This window comes from Carassius auratus, chromosome 34 (assembly GCF_003368295.1).
Source record: "Carassius auratus strain Wakin chromosome 34, ASM336829v1, whole genome shotgun sequence".
In the NCBI taxonomy this organism is placed as follows: domain Eukaryota; kingdom Metazoa; phylum Chordata; class Actinopteri; order Cypriniformes; family Cyprinidae; genus Carassius; species Carassius auratus.
Window position 1 is genome coordinate 22,086,652 of NC_039276.1, and position 23,430 is coordinate 22,110,081.

General features: G+C 41.3%; 1 protein-coding gene across 3 annotated transcripts in view; it reads left to right on the top strand.

Moving 5' to 3' along the window:
* Positions 1-23,430, top strand: part of LOC113053515 (rap guanine nucleotide exchange factor 4-like) — a 70,109-nt gene that overhangs the window by 15,249 nt on the left and 31,430 nt on the right. Inside the window, exon 1 of one of the 3 annotated variants that reach the window (XM_026218630.1) lies at positions 4,051-4,246. The exons of the other annotated variants lie outside the window; for them this stretch is intronic. The gene's annotated coding sequence lies outside the window, so the exon portion shown is untranslated. Of the gene's footprint in view, positions 1-4,050; positions 4,247-23,430 lie in introns of those variants that run through there. 3 annotated transcript variants of the gene reach the window in all.

Consider the following 23,430-nt stretch of genomic DNA (forward strand, 5'->3'; position numbering starts at 1 on the left):
TAAAATAAAATTTGGATTATGTAAATGTCGTTATATATTGTGACCAATAGGTGGCTTCAGAGCATCGTGCCAAAGACGTACTTTTATGCATTCGTAAAATACAGCTACGAATTTCAAAATAGCTAACAACCAAAATGATTAACATGGGAAAATTTGCTACATTTCAACTCGGTATGCCACACCGAACCAGACCAGTCTGATTTATAGTCAAACACATTATCCCAAAATTTTAACGATCTAAACGCAAAGTGTAAAGTGGATGGTGCAGGTGCACTCAGGGCGTGTCCAAATCCATTTTTGCTATTTTAACGACGTAATGGGTGTAACATTCAATAAACCAGAGTGTCATCTCCCATTCTCTTTAAAGAGCGAGATGCGCAGTATTTTAATAGCTTGATTTTAATTTTATTTTTTCTAAGTTACATGATCTTTGTGTATTATGATAAAAGTACATGAGTTAACAGTGAATAAGTGTATGTATTAAGACAGAAAGCCGACCACCAAACACAAGACGACAGGATGCAGGGGTCTGTTTTACAGAGTGATAAATGCCAGGTCAGTGCATGTGAAAAAGATGTGCACTTAATTGTACTGAATGTGTTTATTTCAAATTTAAAAATATATCAATATATATTCCAGATAATACAATATTAATGAAATATAAGGATACTTAAGTGTATTTGGAGAGAGACGCTTTCACAACAAACTTAAGTACACCTTTGAAAAGTCAACTTTGTTATAATTTCAAATTAAAAGTTTTACTTTAAAGTACATTTTAAAGGGGTCCTATTATGCTCTTTTATAAGTTCGTGATTTTGTTTTGGGGGACTAGAATAGGCTCTCATACCAGGCTGTTCGAAAAAAAACACATAATTTTTCACGTATTTTCATTATTACAGCAGCTCTGTCTCTATTCTGGCCTGAACGGCTCGAATAGTTCCTGTATCAAATGAAGGCCCTGCTTTCTGAAATACGAAATGTGTTGTGATTGGTTAGCTGGGCAAGTGTGTGTTGTGATTGGTCAGCTGGGCCAGTGTGTGTTGTGATTGGCCAGCTGGGCCAGTGTGTGTTGTGATTGGCCAGCTGGGCCAGTGTGTCCTGTGATTGGCCAGCTGGGCCAGTGTGTCCTGTGATTGGTGAGCTGGGCCAGTGTGTGTTGTGATTGGCCAGCTTAGTCAGTGTGTGTTATGATTGGTCAGCTGGGCCAGTGTGTCCTGTGATTGGTCAGCTGGGCCAGTGTGTGCTGTGATTGGTCATCTTGGCCAGTGTGTGTTGTGGTTGGTCAGCTGGGCCAGTGTGTGTTCTGGTTGGTCAGCTGGGCCAGTGTGTGTTGTGGTTGGTCAGCTGGGCCATTGTGTGTTCTGGTTGGTCAGCTGGGCCAGTGTGTGTTGTGGTTGGCCAGCTGGGCCAGTGTGTGCTGTGATTGGCTAGCTGGGCCAGTGTGTGTTGTGATTGGTCGGCTGGGCCAGTGTGTGTTGTGATTAGGGCTGTGCAAAAAATCGAATGCGATTTTCATGCACATCTCATCAGTAAAGACGCTCCTGTAATTAGAAGTATATCTAAACTTTAGAATAAACTAAAGCATGTGTGTTCAGATCAGGGTTGCCAGGTTTTCACATCAAATCCTGCCCTGTTGCTTCTCAAAACTAGTCCAAAACTAATCGTGATTCCAGGAGGTTCCCAGATTAAAAAAAAAATTGCTTCCCGGGGTTAAAATATAAAGGTTTTTTTTGGGGCATGGTTGTCTTGTAAAATATTCGCATTTTAGGGGCTAAATATCACGTTATTGGTATTGGGGTAGCTTTGAACCGCGGAAATGAAAAACTACCGCAGACTTGGCAACACTGGTTCAGGTGGAGTGGCAGTTACTACACAGAGCCGTAGTCTACCGACAACTAACACAAAATCGCTTTCAAAATCGACAAAGAATCGCCACCAATTTTAAAATCGATTTTGTGTAGATTGTCAGTGAATTACGGCTCTGTGTAGTGAATGCCAACCAATGTTGCCAAGTCTGTGGTTGTTTTTCATGTCCGCAGGTCGAAGCGACAATACCAATAACGTGATATTTAGACCCTAAAATGCGAATTTTACCAAGGCAACCATGCCATAAAACTTAGATTTTAACCCCGGAAAGCAATTTTTTATTGGGGAACCTCCTGGAAACGCGATTTTGGACTAGTTTCGAGAAGCAACTGGGCAGGATTTGTTTAAACACGGATGATTGTAACCACTCTAAGTTTGTCTGTTTTGGGAAAGCTAGCGTTTCTCCAGTATAGTGATAACACTCGTTACTTTTTCTAGAGCAGCTCAACCAGGTCTCGTCCCATTCGTCTGTATTTTGGGGAAGTCGTGGCCTAATGGTTAGAGGGTTGGACTCCCAATCGAAGGGTTGTGGGTTCTAGTCTCGGGCCGGACGGAATTGTGGGTGGGGGGAGTGCATGTACAGCTCTCTCTCCACCTTCAATACCATGACTTAGGTGCCCTTGAGCAAGGCATCGATCCCCCAACTGCTCCCCGGGCGCCGCAGCATAAATGGCTGCCCACTGCTCCGGGTGTGTGCTCACAGTGTGTGCTCACAGTGTGTGTGTGTGTGTTCACTGCTCTGTGTGTGTGCATTTCGGATGGGTTAAATGCAGAGAACAAATTCTGAGTATGGGTCACCATACTTGGCTGAATGTCACTTCACTTTTCACTTTATTTGTGATACCACAAATCCTGGAAAATATGCTTTGTAGTCCAAACGAGTCATTCATTGTAGTTTTCGAAAAGTAATTTCTGTTAAACAAATATCTCCTTTTGAATTTGACTTTTTTTATGCGCAAACAGCAAGATTACAGACTAACTAAAGTTAAAATAGTTAAAAAGCATAATAGCCCCCCTTTAAATAGTCTTTTTAACACACTTTTGTCCTGACTCAAAGAAGTACACTCATTTTGATGTCTTCACTAACGTGCTAAAACTCATGTACTTGATTATAGTTTTAACTGTAGTGAGTTATTTGATATTACATTAAAAGTTAATGTATTTGCAACTTCATCATTACACTTATTTAAATGCATGACTAAGTCTAATTAAAAATGACTTTAAGTATCATTTAGCTTATACCCTAAATGCTTATCAGTATTTCATATTTCAATTATAATAGAAGTGATTATTAAATTACAGATAATGATGTACTGAAATTCTACTTAAGTGGGTTAAAAAGTTCAGCTGTCTGTATTTAATAAACTTTTAAATTAAAACATTAACAATTAACCTACTTTTTCACAAGAGAGTACACAGCTTATAAAGGCTTTTTAAGCTTTGCTTTACTTTATATAGAATTTCAAACGAATGCATTCTTCTCAAATCGGTGTAATAAATAGCAAGTTCCCACTTAGGATGTGTCAGCATGTGTCAGCATTTTTTTTCTTCTTCTAGGGCAATTGAAATATTCAGCTTTTTTGTAGTCAGAGTTTTGTGTTAAATACAAAAAATGACTTCAGAAATACTTACTTTGAGAAATGTTCACTTCACAGAAAAGTGAGACAACAACACCCGGTCTCCCCTGTGTAAGTGTTTGGTTATACATTTTGTGCCACTGGATTGATTTTGATTTATATCTGATTTTGAAAAAGATTTTATTGATAATTTTTGTCTCATATATTATACATCGGTCCAGATGGTAGTGTACACTCACTTTATGTGTCCGTCTTCTTGAAAACACTGAATTATTAAATAGTCATGTTACCTTTAACATGCCTGAAGAAACAAACACAATTTTAAGCACATTAGGCTGTAAATATAGTTGTTTTTAAGTGTTCTGTCGTGTGCTTAAAAAAATAAAGTATTAGAATAAATTCATACCTAACTAGTCATTATTATTAATAGACCCTGAACCCTTTTGAACAAAATTCTGATTTTACACACGTATGTTTGTGTGTATGTGTGCATGTGCAGTCAGTCGTCATCAGACCATGATGACTGGAGTACTCAAATCACCTAGCAACCACTCCGCTCTCACAGGGAGGGGGTCAGCTCCCCGTTCAGCCCTGCGCACACTCTCACTACATCAGCACTCTCTTCTGACTGCTGCTCGGACCACTCACTCACACACACACACACACACACACACACACTACAGCATGCTTGAGCTGTCGTATAGAGCTCTCTGTGTTAGACGCTGATAGCTAAAGTGAGAAAAGAAAGATAGAGTTGCATTGACTTTTTCGGTCTGTCACTGATGGATTGCTCACTGCTGTAGGTAAGTGTGTGAGCGCTCACTTGATCTGCTTTTGATTTATTTGTGGGGGTTTTTCGGTGACTCTGATGTGTGCTTGATTTTTCTGTATTTATCCTTGTGTAACTTTCTGCACTTACAGGTTTAGGACAGTGAACTGTATGCATGTGTAAGTGTGGATGTGTGTGTGATACTGAGGTTTGAAGTGTGTGTTTGCTTTTAATGAGGTGAGGTCTTGAGAGAGGAGAATAGGTTATGCTGAAAATGTATGTGAATTATGTAATGAATGTGTTCAGTGAAAAAAGTGTAGTGAAGCGCAGATGCATTTGTATGTCAAGCATGAAAGAGACACAATTTAACATGGTTCTTTCATATTGCTTTCTATACTGTAAGAAAGGTAAAACAGTAGGAAAACAAAAGCCACTGATAATTTTCTGGCAGGATATTATACATATGTTTCTTTAACCCTAAAACAACACAATCCCAGCTTACAAAAGATATAAGAACGTTTTGATAACATTATGAAAATGGCATTTCAGTATAAAAAGTTCAAGGCATCCAGTTTTTAATTTATGTATTTTTTTTCTTGGTTATATGAGAACCGTAAGAAAATATTCTATTTTATCATTAATTAAACATTACTTTCTATGTTCCCTGAATGTTCAGAAATACTGTAAATAGTAACATTTAAAAACGTTATATGAATGTCCAACTAAAACATTCCCATTTTGCCTATCAATACCACAAGTTTTAATATTTATTTGGCATACTATTTAATCACACTTTCATGAGATCAGATTAATCAAAGTGATATGCCAGACAGAGAGTTCTATACTTTATACTACAGATTCAAGACATACTTTTTAAGGGGGTCATATGATGCGATTTAATTTCAAGGTTTCCTTTCTCTTTGAAGTGTTACAAGCGGTTCATGAATAGATTAGCCTTTCCAACTTTTTTAGATCTTAAGTCTAAAACCCAAAGAGATATTCTTAATAAAAATTTAGACTTGTCCACACCCTCCTAAAACGCCCCGTTTAAACCATAGACTGTTTAAAAACATGGACGTAGTGTCCGTGACGTCACCCGTAGACTCCTGAAGAGTGTTTTTGAAGCTTAAAGTGTACAGAGCGGCCTCGCCATCTTGACAGCGCGTCACCACGCGACTCTCACAGACAATCGAAAATGGCCAAAAAGGTGGGAGCTGGTTGCTGAAGCCACGCCCACCTACTGTAGCACGACAGCAGTGACAGTAGCGGCAATCCACCTGTCAGTCAAGTGACCACGCCCTTAATTATATAATAATTATATAATAACTTTAGTTATTTAAACGGATGGGTTATAAAAAAATTCACCCCCCTCATAGGGAAAAATTAGCTATTTAGACCAAAATTATTTTTTGGAACATGCTGTTTTTTTCTGCTGTAAAGTTGGGCATTTTAACATGGGGAGTCTATGGGACTGACTCTCTTCTGCAGCCAGCTTTAAGCGGCCAGTCGATGAATTGCAGTTTTAGTCACTTTCTTGTTGGCTTCACGAGAGAGAGCAGGAGGTTGGCGCTTTGTTTAAACACACCCCCACATCTACGTCAAAATGTGGGAAGATTTGCATAACGTTGCCTAAATGTTCATGCAAAGTGAAAGCCAAAATACTTTGTTTGGCCTTTCATATGAGGGTGAAACTAGAAATCAGTGTTAAAGTTGTGTTCACAAATGCAAACATGGTTAAATATTTACGTGGTGCAATGCAACGCGTAAAAACACAGTATAAGTCATTATAATCAGTAATTATGTCCGCACTGCATGCAACAAATGGCTCGTTTGTAATGGGTTTTATTGTTTTTGTCTTGTCTCGCCAGGACACACATCACAGTATGTTAAGGGGAATAACATTTCCGTCACATGCTTGAGGCATTCTGCCAATCACAACGCACTGGATAGCTGGCCAATAAGAGCGCACCTTGCTTTTTAGAACAATGAACTTCGTAAAAAACAACAACATGTTTCATAAAGGCAGGACATAGAGGAGAAAAAATAATATACATTATGTGGATTTTTTTTTATTTTTTACCTTAAACCACATAAACACATTACTTTACACCAAATATACAAAATAATGTTCTTTTTAGCAGCATCATATGACCCCTTTAAATCAGCTCATTTGGCAAGAGGTATGCTGCCAGTTCACCTTCAATGCAGAACACTGATAATCTTCTGGTGAACAAAATTTGATATAAACTCATTGCATGTTTTTGCAATGATGTTAGCACAAAAAAAAACACTAATTTTGTATGTGTTCAATACTTCCATCATAATTTCATGAAATGCTTAAGATTAAACATAATTTCACTTTTCATTTATATGGCAAACCTATTCATATGGCAGCATGTAAAGCAAGTGCAAAGTACATTTATTCTGGGAATTTCCTTATGCATTGCTAGAGGCACAGAAATAACATAGCAGCTTAAATGCAAAATATTTATATTTATTTAAATATAATACTTATATATTAGAGCCCGACCGATATGGATTTTTGGGGGCCGATGCCGATATTAACTCGAAAAGAGCCGATTTATAAGCCGATATTTTGATTTTGAAAATAAACTGGATATTAGACCCATTTCCTATAAACTTCACTTACACAACATTCAATAGCAAAATATCTGCCTGTTCTATGTATGTGGGCTGTATAAACCATTCTCCAGAAGGGATTTATGTTTTTAAAAAAAAGCCTTAGATTACAGTCTCAATGACTAAACAATTGCACATCAAAAGTATACATTTTTTAATGATCAAGAAAGTCTGATTTTAAACATTTAACAATTTTTCTTTCTTCCAGTTGAAGCTGGTTTTAACAGTCTGTGTGTGTACTGTAAATAAATTATAATACTAAAGTTAAAGTATTTGCAGAAGTAGTCCCACACTTTGCTGCTACAGCAGCCATCTGTAGGGCAGAAAGAGAGACAGAGAAAGAATAAGCATGTGTATTAATAATATCACCATGTATCATTACTCATGTCATCATTAGAATTAAAATTATAATAAACAGGGATCTCATAGGCAAAAATGAGAAATATATATATATATATATATATATATATATATATATATATATATATATAATTTGTCAAGCAATAGGTATGACCTTTTACCTACTTATATTTAACCATATCATTACAACATTTTCCTGTTATGTCTGTAAAGCTGCTTTGAAACAATCTGTAAGAAAGAAAAAAAAAGAAAAAAGCGCGTGTTCAGCTCACATTTATTTACATGTCCCCTCTGGTTTAATCATTTCTGATGCACCAACTGTAGTTACTGTAACTACACTATATTTGCTCTCACAGACACATTCAAAAAGGACCCGTATATCTTCTCCTCTTCTCTTTGTGCAGGGAAGCGACGCGCACGCGGTGCGACACGCCCGTTTTTTCCAGGCTTCCGCACCGCATCGAGTTAAAAACATCTCAACTTTTCAGAATGCCGCAAGCGCACCGCGGGTCATGTGACAAGAACTAACAAATCAGCTTCATCCTTTCCCGTAACAACGTTGAAAACTGAGCCAAGATGAAGGAACAGCTGTTCATAGCTTTATATGGATTGCCATTTTGAAATAAATTTAGTAGCAGAGCTACTGCGAACGATTTTTAGTGCTGCAAATCCATTTATCCTTTGCTGAAATTTCCGCGTCTTCATGGAGAGAGCACGTCATGGTTGCTTAGCAAAGGCAGACGCCTCAGGAGCGCTTCTGCCCGAGCGCTTTGGAAAGAAGGAAAAAGTGGCGCGCCTAGCGTTTTCTATGCGTTTTTAGGGTATGTGAACGGCCCCTTACGCGGTCATTGTGGGGGAAACTGCAGATATATTTAGAATAAGATAAACGCTAAAGTTATAGTTTGACCTCTTATTAACGTTTGCGCTCTTCCACTGATAAACATGGTATTAGCTCTGTGGCTAATCTAATATAGCAATGCATTAGCGGCTGTAAGTGATGTTACAGAATATTTAGAAGTGATAATGATAGGACCGTTAGCTAGAACTACCACACCGTTTTTATATAGAGTGTATGAACTAAGTCATCTCACATGACGAACGACAGACTCACCGTCAAAACAGTAGCCTACATCTCCGTGGCTTGGTTGATCGCTTTCTTCTATAGTGGAGTTTCAGACTTTCTGCAACTGCGGAGCTCGCTCTGGTGGGCAAACTATGCAACACTCATAACATGAGTGAAGCATGAGACTCTCTTTCTCATGTTTCATCGGCCGTTATAAACGCCGATGCTGATTTAGGCCGGCCGATATATCGGTCGGGCTCTATTATAAATTAAAAATATTATAAAAAATATTAAAATACTATTTGTTTTGTATATAGCAACCACATTTTGATATTTTATGAAGTAACACAAAGTGAAAGTCATTCACCAAAAAATAATCTTTTAAAATTCAAGCTAAAGATCATCTAAATTCAGTGGAGGAAAACCTAAAACCAAGCATTTCTATAGAACGGAAAGTATACTCCAGCTAATATTTCTCAAGGGAAGTCTAAAAGTCATGTCTGGAAGTGAATTTCAGGACTGACAAACTTAAGAATTCAATGCACCATTAAGCCACATTTTGACAGATTTCAGACTTTGTGGTAACTAAGTTTTACACACGGTGGATGTGTTACTGTAGCCTTTTTATCTCAGCACATTTCCTCCAAATCGATCAGGTTTGGGTGACACCTGTGTACTGCAGTTTTGAAATAATGCCAGATATTCAGGTTTTTTTAGCCAGTCCAGTGTTAATTAGCCTTCCGGTTTACTATGCTGCTGGAAGGAATTGAGTTTCTTTTGCATGTTTCCCTGCATCCTTGTGCATGAAGCTCAGCTTCCTCCTCCGTACTTCACTCAAGGTATGTGGGCAGTGTTAGATTTGGTTCAAACATACGGTTTTGAAGATTGCACGTCCACACAGCTCTTTTTTTGCCCCAGACATGGATTTTTCTAAGTAATGCCATCTATCTTCTGGTTGATTGCTGTATCTTTCTCTTTGCCGTTGTTTTATTAATGGTTGTTGTGGCTTTCATCTCCTTACATTTGTACCTTCTTCCTAATTGAGGCATTAGTTTGACTTTATATCTCTGCTCTGTCCCGAATAATGATCCTAATGATCAGTACCTATAGGGTTTATCAAAAAAACAAAACAAATGCTACTATTAATTATTCGTTGGTTGCAATGATAAGACATTACTTTTAAAAATGAAAATGATTAATTTGAGGTTTTATTGGTTGCAAAGACAAATCAAAGAGTTGGGCTTCTGAATAAAGTACATTGTTGTTTTCCAGCAAGCACACTGTCTGTTAATGGTCTGATGCCCCGCTGATGCTGGAAACACTCCTTAATCTTTACCGTCAAAAAAACTCCAAAGACAATCTCTAATTATCTCAGTGCATGAAGCAGGCTACTGTTGTCATGGTGATGGACACTGTTTTTAGTTCTGTGTTTTATTGTCAGGGTGGCAAAGATCTCACAGATGGTCTTTCATAAACTATTTATTTTCTTTTTTGCATAAGTTTTGCAGACCACCTCCACAATGGCTTATTTCAGTAAGAATTGCTTTCATTTCCTGTTGATATATTGGCTTTCTGCATTGCTACAGATGAAATCAGCTTGAGTTTAAAGTAAAAACACTAATGAGGAGTTCTCTTTCTAACATTCGTTCGGTATCTCACTATGGGACCGCCTCAGGCTTGGCCGATCGCGTAAGCACCAATAACACCACGTCTGCCAACCATGGCAGACCAATCGCTACAGTGATCAGGGAGTCCTGCTCCGTGTATATAAATCGCAGCTTCCTGCCATTTCATCATTCTCGTTCTCTTCCCCGTGAAGATTTCAGAAGCTGACCTCAGCAGACTTGGAGAATTATTGCTAAGCAGTTTATCGACGGAGCCGCAAGGTAACGTCCCAAACGCAATATATTCTAAACGTTTGTCGAGTGACCTAACACTTAAGAGTGAGATAACTAACGCGTCAAGGCGAGTTTTCTACTTTAAGTTTTTCTACTTATTATTTTTTTTTCGAGTTTTTTGCCACGCTCACCACGCACCAATAAAGTAGGAAAAGAGCTCTCTGTCGCAGCACAGCTCCGTACTAGCTGTCACGTTGTGGTGGGCTTACCGTACGAAGAGAGTGCAGGCTTCATGGCCACTGCAAAAGAGCCGGAGAGCCCCGGAGGACAGGGCCGTCCTCCTCATCCATGTGCGTGCGGAATGTGGATTTCTGCGAAAGATTCACATGGTCTCTACATCTCCTGCTTGGGTGCTAAACACGCTCAGGCAGCGTTGACCGACCCCGAGGGCTGTCCCCACTGTGCAAAGTTCTCGGTCAAAACCAGAGAGCGAAGGCTTCACGTTGCAGTAGCTGGGAAGTCGGACCCATGCCTCTCTACTCAACCCAGAGAGGAATCGATGGATTGCCAACAGGCCTCCAGCTCCTGGGGTGAGATGATGGAGAAGGTGTCACCCGTCCTTCCCCCGCTGTTTGGAGATCCGTTAGCGGGAGAGGAAGATGACGATGACAAAGTTTTGTCGACCATCCTCGAGGATGAGGATGACGATGATGAAGATGCTATTCTTCCCCCGATGCAGTCGCATCCTCCGAGTGCACAGGATGAGAGCTCACCCTCCCCTGTGCAGATGGATACAGATCTTATCGAGGTCTGTTGCAGGGCTGCGGCTAGAATGTCGATCGACTGGCCATCCCAACCAGCAGATAAAGGGGCTAAAAGAGACTTGTATGACGGAAAGAGACTTCCGTCACGTCTCCCTCCAGCAAGGTAGTTTATTCCAGCCGTCCCGGCTTGTGTGGCTGAAATGAAGAGGTTTTGGGATAAGCCTTTTTCCCACCGAGTACCTGTTAAGGGCTTCTCGAGGCTAGATGTCCAAGGAATGGAGAATTTGGGGATGGCAGATCCTCCCCCTGTAGAATCATCTGTGGCGAATCACTTGCACCCGAGCCGCAGGGCAGCGCTCTCTTCAACCGGGGCTTCGTTGCCAGGGAAAACAAAGCGCTTCGCCGCCTCTGTTTTTCAAAAGATTTATAAATCTTCTGCACTGGCAGGACGTGCTTTGAAAGCAACGTCCCTCCTTACAGCCTATCAAGCGGAGTTATTAGAGGACATGGGGCGTCAGCTGGACTCCGGTTCTCCCAACCCAGCGCTCTGGAAGGAGATATGCATCATTGCAGATTTAAACCTGCGCACGTCCCGCGGAGCAGTTCAAAGTTGCGGTCGGAGTATGGGCTTAGCGGTTGTGGGAGAGAGATCGTTATGGCTGTGTTTGTAAGGCCTCTCTGACAAAGACAAAGTGGAGTTCTTGGATGCCCCTATCGATCCGAAGGCCTTGTTCGACGCGATGGTAACAGCTATGCATTAGCAATGTGACCTGCAGAAAAAAGAGGGAGAAGCATTCGAGGTCTGTCTCCCCAGAAAGCCGGCAGCTCGTCCTTATCACCCAAGCCGTCTGAATTTCAGGCCTTCAGGTAGAGGAGGTCATTCGGATTATCAACCTTCCCGTCCTGCTCCACCACAGCAGCCGGGAAGTGCAGGCCCTAAGTCAAAGCCTGGTTTCGTGAAACCGAAACAATCGTTCACAGCCGCAGCAGCGAAACACCGGTCTGCCCCCCCTCAAGGGAACAAAAAGAGGTGGTCGACCTGAGACCAGTTTGGCAACAAGAAGGTTTGGAGACAGCACTCAGGGTTTCTCTGTACCATCCCTTCAAAACGATTCCTTTCTCCCTCCCGTAGGGAAACGGAGAAGAAATCTAAATGGGCAAAGTGTTCATGTGGGCAGTTCAAAGTCCACTGTTTGCGGGAAAATGGCACATGTTCACCTGGCGCCCCCCAACGAATTGTCTCTCCCTCCACTTACGAGGTTGGTATCGCTTCACAAATAAAGTTTTCTCTGTTGCATCCAGGCCAAGGGCCGAGGGCACAGAGCGGGATGAAAATAAAAAGATATCACAAAAAAGAAAAACAATCACAAAAAATAACGAATATAACTCCTTCGATGGAGCGCTATTCCCCCCATTCGCCACTAGAGGGTGCCACAGCACCGCCAGTGAGCGAAGCCGGGAAGGGCTCACTCGCTGCTCAAGTGGAGAACTGGTGCGCATGCGCAGTTCATCCCTGGGTTTTAACCACGATAGACAGAGGATACAGACTTCAATTCACTGTAAAACCTCCTGTGTTCAATGGAGTGGTGATTTCAGTGGCCCAAGGGGAAGCAGTTCAGGTTTTAGAGGAAGAAATATCCTCTTCAATGAGAAAATGAGTGATAAGAATGATTCCAATGGAGGAAAGCCAGATGGGCTTCTACTCCCCTTATTTTGTGATTCCCAAACGAGGGGGAGGTCTCCGTCCCATTTTAGATTTACGGGTCCTCAACAAACACCTCAGAATATACAAATTCAAAATGCTTTCACTTAGAACTTTGTGTCAAAGTATTCGTCAAGGGGATTGGTTCACCTATCTGGACGATCTGCTCATCTGCGCACCGTCTCGCCTCAAGCAGAGAGCGATACACACACACTAGAGACGCATCTGGAGAGATTAGGTTTCAAGATAAACCAAACGAAAAGTTGTCTAATTCCTTCACAGGAAATAGTCTACTTGAGTCTCAGGTTGAATTTAGTGGGGTTTCGAGCGTTCCTATCAGAAGAACGCATCAAAACATTTCTCAACTGCCTCTCCCTCTTTCAACGAGAGAGTTTGGTCTCTTTCCGAATGTGTTTCGACTACTGGGTCTGATGGACCCAGTGATTCCCCTGGGACTGCTGAGAATGAGGGATTTTCAGAACTGGACAGCGTCACAGGGCATTTGCCCCACGAGCCGTCTCAGCCGCAGAGTGCGAGTCTCACCAGAATGCATGAGCGCTCTCTGTCATTGGAGAGTCCCGTCTTTTCTCAGGACAGGATGTCCTCTGGGTCCTGTACTATTGAGGAAAGTGGTGACAACAGATGCATCTCTCACGGGCTGGGGGGCAGTGTTCGAGGGCAGAACAGTGAGGGGAGTTTGGTCTTCGTCACTGAGAGAAAAGCACATACATTTTCTAGAACTACTTACAGTGTTACTAGCTCTGAGACATTTTGTGCTTTTTCTCAAGAATCATCACGAATTAGTCAGGACAGACAATACAACGGTGATAGCCTACATAAACCGACAGGGAGGAGTGCGTTCTCACAAGCTCCATTTGTTAGTGAAAGACCTGATTATGTGGAGCAGCAGAAACCTCCTGTCATTACGCGCGACACATGTTCCAGGAATAATGAACAGGGGAGCAGACTTACTGTCCAGAGGGAATCCTCTGTACGGGGAATGGAGATGCACAATGTCCCCTGTTCTTCTCTCTGGTGGGCAACGATGCACCGTTGGGTGTGGATGCTCTAGCCCACGAGTGGCCAGACGTATTACTTTACACTTTCCCTCCGTTGAGCCTGATCGAGCCGACACTACGAAGGGTTCGGGAATTAAAACATGTAATGATTCTGATCGCGCCATACTGGCCGGGGAGACTTTGGGTGGCGGAGATTGCGCAACTCCTCTACGACCAGCCATGGCCGTTACCAGCGCGCAGAGATCTCCTCTCACTAGCACGGGGGAAAATATTTCACCCTTCCCCTCAGAAACTAGCTCTCTGGGCCTGGCCCGTGAGAGGCTAAATCTGGATGCAGCTGGGTTACCTCCAAAAGTGATTGAGACAATTCAGAATGCGAGGGCTGCCTCAACGCGCTCTTTATATAAACTCAAATGGAGGGTGTTTGAGAGTTGGTGCGCAGAAAGGAACATTGTTCCTTCGATACTAGGTGTAACCAGGGTGTAACATTGTTCCTTTCTTTTGTTCAGTTTCGGATGTGCTGTTTTTTTACAGGACCTTCTAGATAAGGGCAGAGCCTTTTCTACGGTTAAGGTTTATCTGTCGGCTATCTCGGCATGTCATGTGGGTATTAACTCGTGTACTATTGGCCAGCACCCTCTCGTCTGTCGGTTTATGAGAGGTGCACGTCGGTTACACCCAGTATCGAAGCCGCTGGTCCCGCCCTGGGACCTGTCCGTGGTTCTGAACACGCTCTCAAAAGCCCCTTTTGAACCCATTGATAAAATTGCCTTGAAGCTACTAGCTCTAAAGACGGATCTGTTGCTCACTCTCACTACAGCAAAAAGGGTGAGTGAACTACCTGCTTTATCAGTTCACTCCTCATGCATGATGTTCACTCCGGGTGTTCAAAAGGTAACTTTTAGAACTAACCCTGCGTTCGTACCAAAAGTGTTTGATCACGCGAGGGCAGTTCAATCAGTGAACCGGCTAGCTTTTCATCCTCCACCCTTTGCAACCCCAGAGGAGGAGAGGTTGCACACTTTATGTCCTGTTCGTACTCTGCATATGTACGTTCAGAGAACACATACACTTCGTAAGAGCAATCAGCTGTTTGTCTCGTGGGCTTGATTCTTACAGAGGAAGACCTATCTCCCGTCAACGCCTTTCCCATTGGGTGGTGGAGGCTATCGTATTATGTTACAATAATTCAAATTTGGAGCCTCCAATAGGACTACGAGCACAGATTCAGATATAAATGTAATTTAAAAAATAAATAATGTCACCTACAGCAGCAGCAACGTGCCAGCACCGCGTCAAGCTGTGTGTAAAGACACAGAAAACCCGAAGCAGCCATCACGCAACTGACACGCAGCAGAAACGCCACGCTCACGCCATGCAACCAGTGTGTCACCGGCCGTCTCTGCTTGCGTGTCAGGAGCGTGGCGGCTGCCTCGCATTTTCTGTGTCTTTACACACCAGAACCGTGCTTGACCCGGTGCTGGCGCGTTGCTGCTGCTGTAGGTGACATAGAGGGAAGCCGCCGACAGACTATACTTCATGTATACTTCATCTATACTTCGTTGAGCATAAATATAAAGCCTACTGATAAAGGACACCGTCAACAGTATTGACGGCAAAATAGACTATGTTTGACAGGTGCAACATTTGAAAATCGATAATTATTTATTTTTTAAATTACATTTATATCTGAATTTGTCAACCTATAGACTTTCAAATATCAAAATGTCATGAATGAATATGTATTTGTGTACAAAATGACATAAACATATTTTCCTATTATATTTAGCCTATAAACGCTTTCAACATGCGCACGTGTCGCGTGAAAAATAGGCGTCGGTTCTATTTCTAGCATGCACGCGTTTTCTGCGCGTCTCACGCAGGCAGTCTGCAAGCTCTAACCTGTTAACATGGGAGCCGAATTAAAAACAGACACGCCACGCAGCTGAGACGCTTGTGCAACGCATCCAGTGTGTCGCTGGCCTTAGAATCAGCTGCAGGGTGGGATTTGCGCTGAACGCGGAGACTTCCGCCACTTAATATGTTCGTTTGGAAACAAAAAAATATGTTCCGCAAACAAAATATTGCATGTGGTCATTCGGTCACACGTCCACCGTACTGAAAGCCCTGTACCGAAACGGTCCGGTACGAATACACGTACCGTTACACCCCTAGTACACAAGTGAACAAATCTAAAGTGCAACCATACAAAAGTAATATTGTGAAACATTTTTACAATTTAAATGAGCTCGAATTTTACTGCTGTGATGCGCAGCTGTATTTTACGCATCGTTACTCTAGACTTCAGAGTCACATGATCTTCAGAAATCATTCTGATATGATGATTTGCTGCTCAAAAACAGCTCTGATTATTATCAATGTTGACAGTTGTGCTGCTTCATATTTTTGTCCACTGTCATTTTTTATCAGTTTAATGCATCACTGCTGAAGAAAAGTATTATAAAGTATAATTTATTATTATTATTATTATTATTATTATTTACTGAATCCAAGCAGTTTTAATTGATTACATACAATTTATATCAAATTCTTATATTACAAAATAAAACAAAAACTGCAAACAATGACACAAAAATAATCAAGATATGTTGCTTGGTTATATAATGAATATCACAGAAATGTTGATCTTTTCAAATCTAGATGACTCCGTTCTACTCTTGATTTGTTTTGGCTGATCTAGTGAGTTTAATGTCTTGCTGTTTTCTGTCTGATCAGAGATGTGATTCTCTGAGGTTTTCAAGTGTAGAGGCTGGTTATGTAAGAGTTTGCTTGAGATATTCACACACCCTGAGCATGAAGGCTTCATTACTCATTACTCTGCTCAGGTTGGATGCCTGCAATGTAAAGAAACAAATCCTGCCACATTTAGTATCACTCTGCACAGCATACATGTGCACGTGTGTGTGTGTGTGTGTGTGTGTGTGTGTATGTGTGTGCACTTGTATTTGTTTCATCATATGTTCAAGTGAGTGACCATTTTTGGGTGATATTTATATACAGTATTTCACATACAGTATTGTCTCCTTCCAGCTTTGTGTGTGCACACGCGCATGTATGCATGTGTTATTTTGTATTCTGTTTATTGAGAGTCTGGGTGTTCCCGCTATTGGAAACTCATTTTAATAGAAATGTGATTTTGTGTGTGCTGTTTGTGCATCTGACTGTGTAATTGTACAGTATATCAGCCTCCACTAAGCACCTCTGGGCTGCCATGTCTCCTCCAGTCACAGCACCCCAGTAAAGCCCCATGGGATGATGGGTAAATTATCAGTGTTCTGTTGCTGTACATAATTTAAGTCATTATAGTTTAGTGTATAGCATATATGCAGGGTTAACTAAACTAAAACTAAAAGCATACTAACACTTTTGTTACTTGAAACAAAATGAACATATATGTAAATTAATAATATAAATATTATTGTAACACTGTGTAGAGGAAAGGCACACAAAGACAAAAGGTCATCTACACAAGAATTTTATAGAATCCAAAATGATAATCCATGAAGGCAAAGGGAACACGCAGCAAAAGATCAACAATACCGTACCAGGAAGAACTGAAAGGGAACAACTTACATGCACAGACCAAATTAAGATAATGCATACAAATGCATCTCAACACAGGTGAACAATGTTGAGAGTGTCCAAAGGAGAGGCAGAAACTAGGTCAAACTCAAAATGGGCATGAAGACAAAAACTAAATGAAAACACAACAGAAGTCCATATTTGTTACAGTACTCCCTCCTCTCGGAAGGTGGGACCTCATGCCATAGCAAGGCGAGCAATGGAGGGAGGGAGGGGGGAGGACAAGGTGTTGGCATGGGCAGGAAGAGAGGCAGGCAGATGACCAGAGAGAAGCCAGTGAGGAAACAGAAGGGACCAATGAGGATCAGATGGTGCGAGGATGGAGAAGGAGGGATTTGGAGCAAGTGGAGGAGCCAGGTGGGACTAGACCGCAGCCAAAATGATGGCCCACGGTGGAGTCGATAGAGGGAGGTAAGAGCAATGGTGGAGCCGCTGGGTCGACTGCCTGAGACGGAGAAAGTCTAGCCATAGGATGATCTCGGAGGCAGAGACGAGGGATTCTCCAGCCATGACACAGATGGAAACTGGCAGACCTGCGGCGAACTCAAATCACTGATAGTGGACTGAGGGAGGGCAGAGGAAAGGAGAAAAAGGAGGTGCTGGTGAAGATGTTGAGCTGAAGGGAGGGTGAGAGGGTACTTTGAGCCGTCCCAAGGTTCAGGGATGGCGAGCACTGCCCACACACACCAAATGGAGACACCCATGAAAGGTTGTGTCATAGAAAGTGGAACGACTTCCAAGGTCATGACATGACAGGCCGATAGTTCAGTACAGACAAACAGTTCAAAACAGACCTCCATGGTCGATTCAGGATATACAGGGAGGTCATAAACGGCCTTAATGGCTGTAATAGGATAGGCAGATATTTCAGAAGAAGATGGAAGACTGGGATTACTGACTACAAGTCAATTAAATCCTCAAAGTCCTGACTCAGCTGTGGAACAGTGGGAGGGTCGCATGTGTTGTTGCCAGCTCTCAGACCTGGTCAGATGATCGGGGAGGCTCCAGGGCGGTCCTCAGCTCTTTCTTGCGTTGGATTTTTGGTTTCGGTGGCTGACACTCCGCACAGCGGGGCAATGGATGATTGGGTTCTGGGTCTGGAGTGGGGCCGGCAAGAACAATGGTGAATGGCGAGTCAATGCTCACCAGCACCCACTCCACGAAGGTGGTGAAACCCTCCTGAAGGGTTTCTACACAAGAGTTAAACAATCTAAGAAGATGATAATCCATGAAGGCAAAGGTAACAGAACAGAATAGTGAACAGAATGAACTAATCAAAAGGAGAGACAGAAAGTGTTTCTCAATGTCAAGGAAGGATCCTCGGAAGCCAGTATTTTGAGGATGCTACGTCATCAACATCCGGCGAAGGACTGTTCCAATGTCGAGGATACTTGGATTTTCAACCAAGGACTGAGTCCTTCGTTCGAAGAATATCCCATACACAGGAAAGGATTCATATGTGTATCCTTCGCGTTCTTCGCGCTCTCAAATCACCCACAATCCTATTCGCGCATCTTTGCTATCTAACGTTAGTTCAAAAATGAAAAAATGTCGAACGTTAACATAGTCGGAGCGTTAAAGATTTTTATTTACGTTAGCAAACATTTGTTATAACTGTAGTAAACATATGTTAAAGTTCAAATTACTACTGTATTGATATTGGACATAAGGACCAGTCCTACCAAGGAAGTATCCTTGACATTGAGAAACGCCTCAAAACTAGATCAAACTCAAAATGTGCTTGAAGAAAGACCCATGTATTAATGAGCATTAACATTTATTAAAGTGACAAGGTTCAAAAACATGATGTTTGTGTTTCTTAATTGGGATGTGTTATTCATTTAGCTAAAAATTATTGAATTGAGTTGAATTTTCATTCTGCACTCATAAATACAATAATCCAATTAAATCTTTATAGCCTACAATACATCTCTTTGTCACTTTGCCTCCTAATTGTCATTTCATTTTCTTGTGTTTGAGTAATTAACTCATTAGTTCTTTTGTTTACTCCTCTACAAATACTTTCAGGTTTCCATAATTCGGGGTCCATTCTCGTTGATGTTTATTTGTTCATGTAATGAAGATTTATTTGCCTGTCTTCTGGATATTCTTATTAAAATACCTTTTTGTTGATCTCCTTCGTCCTTGTGTGTTTGTGCCTCACCAACTGCACTGCTATACAGTATGTGTATATACGTTAAAACATCTATAATGCTTTAATGTTGATGTAAAGGTTTGTTCCACTATGTAGGAGTGACTGATCAAATTTAGAAAAAAGGCTACTTTCTTTAAGAACTCTCATCCTTTGAAAAGCTTATAGTTGACTCATAGTTGCATAACACAACACTCTAATTACCTTTATCACCCGCCTCATACAGATCTTAACACATGTGACGATCCAGACTACTTATAAAAGAGTCTCTCCAAAAAACCACCATGGAAACTGCTAAAGTCATAATAGGGGCCCATGTTCAGCTCATCAGTCCTAAAGACATTTAAATTACATTTTGGGGCTTTTTCACCTTTATGTCACAGGACAGTAGCAGAAGTGACAGTTGTTGCACACGTTGGAGCGAGATCCACTAGTCTACGGCTCTGACCTAAAAGACAGTCTGTTGTGCTTTTGGAATTTTACAGTCATTCACAATTCTATGAACATCTCTCTCGCCACTTGTGTGTTTATACTGCGTAATATTTGGGCTAATTTGATAAGCATGCAGAACTCTCAGTTCCATTTAACCCAGGTTTAAAGTACAGTTTAAATTCTTCATATATTCCATAAAATTGTTACAGAAATGAAATTTTTTTTGGGGCCGGTCAACACTGCTGCTTTCACAAAACTATTCTGGAGCCTATTTGATGATCAGTGGAATAATGAGCATTACATACTGTCATTAAATATAATTCTCCTCAGGAGAGCTTTGTGCCATTCGTCTGATTACCATACAAAGATAAATCATTACAAATACAATAGAAACATGACAGAGGCAGAGCCATTTCTAATTAGCACTGAACTGTCAGATGTACTGGAGCTTTAGAATGTGAGCGGTTCCTTTCTAGAGATAAAGAAATGCTATTTGTAAGATGACTGGAAAATGCAATGTGTTATCCCTTATGAAAAGTTACTGTAAATGTAAACTGAATGGAAAGTTTTCATACAGTTATCTGCATGTTAACTGCAATTAAATAATGTATTCTTGTTTAAATTGTTAAATTCACTTATCAGGACCCACTTAAGCATGACTAAAGTACATAATTACTTAATAGTTATTTTTATTGTCTTTGGAATAAGGTTAAAATACTACTGAATGCTCTGACAAGCATTTATGATAAATGTAAAATGTACTTTAAAGTTAAACTTTTAATTTGACATGAATAGGAAGTGCACTTTTTAAAAGTGTGTTAAGAATCAGTCATGAGAGTGTGCTGTTTTTAAGTACACTTTTTAAGTGGTATTTTATTTAATCCATATTACATGATCTGCTAAGATTAGAAGAACACAACAAGTGTACTTTCCATAAAATTGAGTGCACTTCATTTTCACAAGGGATTGCTGATTGTGAATGGGATTTGACATGTCACATGAGATGACAATGGTAATGGAAATGTCATTTTTGGGTGAACTGTCCCTTTAAGTGTCCATACAGATTTTGGGGCCCATTGTGCACACTCACCCTCTGACTGTTGTGTTTAGTGTTGTGTTATTTATCGACACATAAAAGTTCAGTTAGTGTGATTTATGTCATGCATCAGTCAGAGATAATTACTTGTCCTCTCTCAGAGAGTTGTCCACTCCCCAGAGAGGCAGACACTCAAATCTGTGGCACAGAAAGGCCACATTAACTGTCCCAGGTGTCCTGGTTAAAGGCTCAGGCCACCCCTATGTCATTAGTCACAGAGCTTCATTTATTGGCACCTCCCATTACTAGAACTTTCAGCTTTGAGAGTAATAAAATAAGCTTCTTCTGTCACGTTCTGTCTATATAATGATATTTATCAACTGTGTTTTATTGCATGTTCTCAATTCTGAATCCTTTATAAAGAGACAGTGATGTATAACATCTTCAGTTCTGTATTAGGTTTGATGGATCAAAACAGATATTAATTAAATTTACTGACATTGCAAATGGCCTTTGGGGATGTGTGAAACCGCTGCATGTGGTGGGATCTTTAATAAATTATGGACGAGCTGGACTTCCTGCTCTTTTGCCAAACACTAATTGGGCACTAATCTCTCTTGTGTCTCTATAATTAGCTAGTGCTTTTGTCCAAAGCAGCATAAAGTATACTAGTGTTCTCCACCAGAGAAATCCAAGGTTAAGTGCCTCACCCAACGGCCCGATCGGCCCATCTGTCAGTTATAGATGCTTATTGATATGTTGAGGAACCTTGACTGTGCACTCTCTTATTATCATCTTTTTTTCTGCAACATTTTTAAGGTTTTTTTTTATACAGTAATGTTTTTCAATAACTTGCTTTTGTAGAACACTGTTAACATGTCAAAATTAGATCCTTTCAAACCAAAATTTTATGAACTGTTTTATCCTTTGTGGAAAATAAGTGTGCTTGATTTTGTTGAATTTGCACTTTTAATGTACCTATCATATCTTAAAAGTACATGATAACTTGTAATATACACTTGATGAAAACATCTCTTTAAGTACATTTTGTACACAGTGGCCTTTCATTTCACTAAATACACTATACGTGCACTTTTTATAGAGCACTTTGTAATAATGTCAATAAGGTTTTACTTAAAGTACATTTTAAGTTCTTATGTTTTAATGATCTTGTCACAAATCAAGCCTCTGTGGCTCCCTCTGATCACCACCAGAGGGCTGCGTCACCTGAGTACTGACCATTCTCCGGACTTCAATTTCCACAATGCTGTGCGTGGGACTGATTACCTGCACCTCATTCGTGGTACTATTTAAGCAGCTCTCAATCTCAATGTGGAGTCTTGTTTTGTGTTTGCAAACATTTCATGGTTAGAGAGTTTGACTCCTAACCCTAGGGTTGTGGGTTCGAGTCTCGGGCCGGCAATACCACGACTGAGGTGTCCTTGAGCAAGACACCGACCCCCCAACTGCTCCCCGGGCACCGCAGCATAAATGGCTGCCCACTGCTCCGGGTGTGTGTTCACAGTGTGTGTTCACTGCTGTGTGTGTGCACTTTGGATGGGATAAATGCAGAGCATGAGCACGCCGCCTCCTAAACCTTTACAGACCACTTCCACATCAGCCTCCGCCACTGTCAGTCTTCGCCTGGATTTTCCTGAGAAGTTTAATGGCTCTCCTAAGTGCAGAGTCCATTCATCTATTCCTTGTTCAGTCACCTCAGAACCCTGCGATTCTTGGACTTCCCTGGCTACAGATGCATGATCCACAGATTTCATGGACTGAGAAACAGATAACCCATTGGTCCGACTGCTGTCTCCAACCATGTATTCTAACTATTCCCATATTGGAACCTTCTTCCATTCCCAATTTCCCACCAGAATATGATGACCTGGCCAAGGCTTTTTTAGTAAGAATAAGGCTTGTCAACTTCCACCTCATCGCTCTAGTGACTGCGCCATTGAACTCCTAGCCAGCTCGACACCTCCTAAGGGCAGAGACTTAACACAACTGGAGTCAGAGGACGTTAAATCTTACATTAAAGAGGAGCTGCCTAAGGGTTTCATCCGACCTTCTAACACTCTGGCTTCTGCCGGGTTTTTCTTCATAAGCAAGAAGAATGGGGGACTTTGTCCTTTGCATCGAGGCCTGAACAAGATTACTGTCAAGTTTTGTTACCAGTTCCCTCTGCTTCCAGCAGCCTTTGAACAGCTCCGCACTGCCAGGTATTTCACCAAGCTCAACCTCCACAGTGCATAGTTTGAATCTGTGAGTGTGACAAATGGAAAACGGCATTACACCATTCGGGCTGGTCAGTAGCCCTTCAGTCTTCCATGCCTTAGTCAACGACGTATTAAATCGATGGGTCATAGTTTATATTGCTTTATAGCAATGGGGGGTGGGGGGCACGCAACACTTATCCTGGTCCAACTTCTCTCCAGTCACTTCTGGTGGCCCACTTTACCATCAGATACGATCACCTTCATTCATGCCTGCCCTACCTGTAATATCTCTAAATCTTCAAGACAACTGACTGCTGGAGTGCTACAACCATTACCAGTCACACATTGCCATAGATTTTGTCACTTCCATGGGTCACATAACCGTTACCA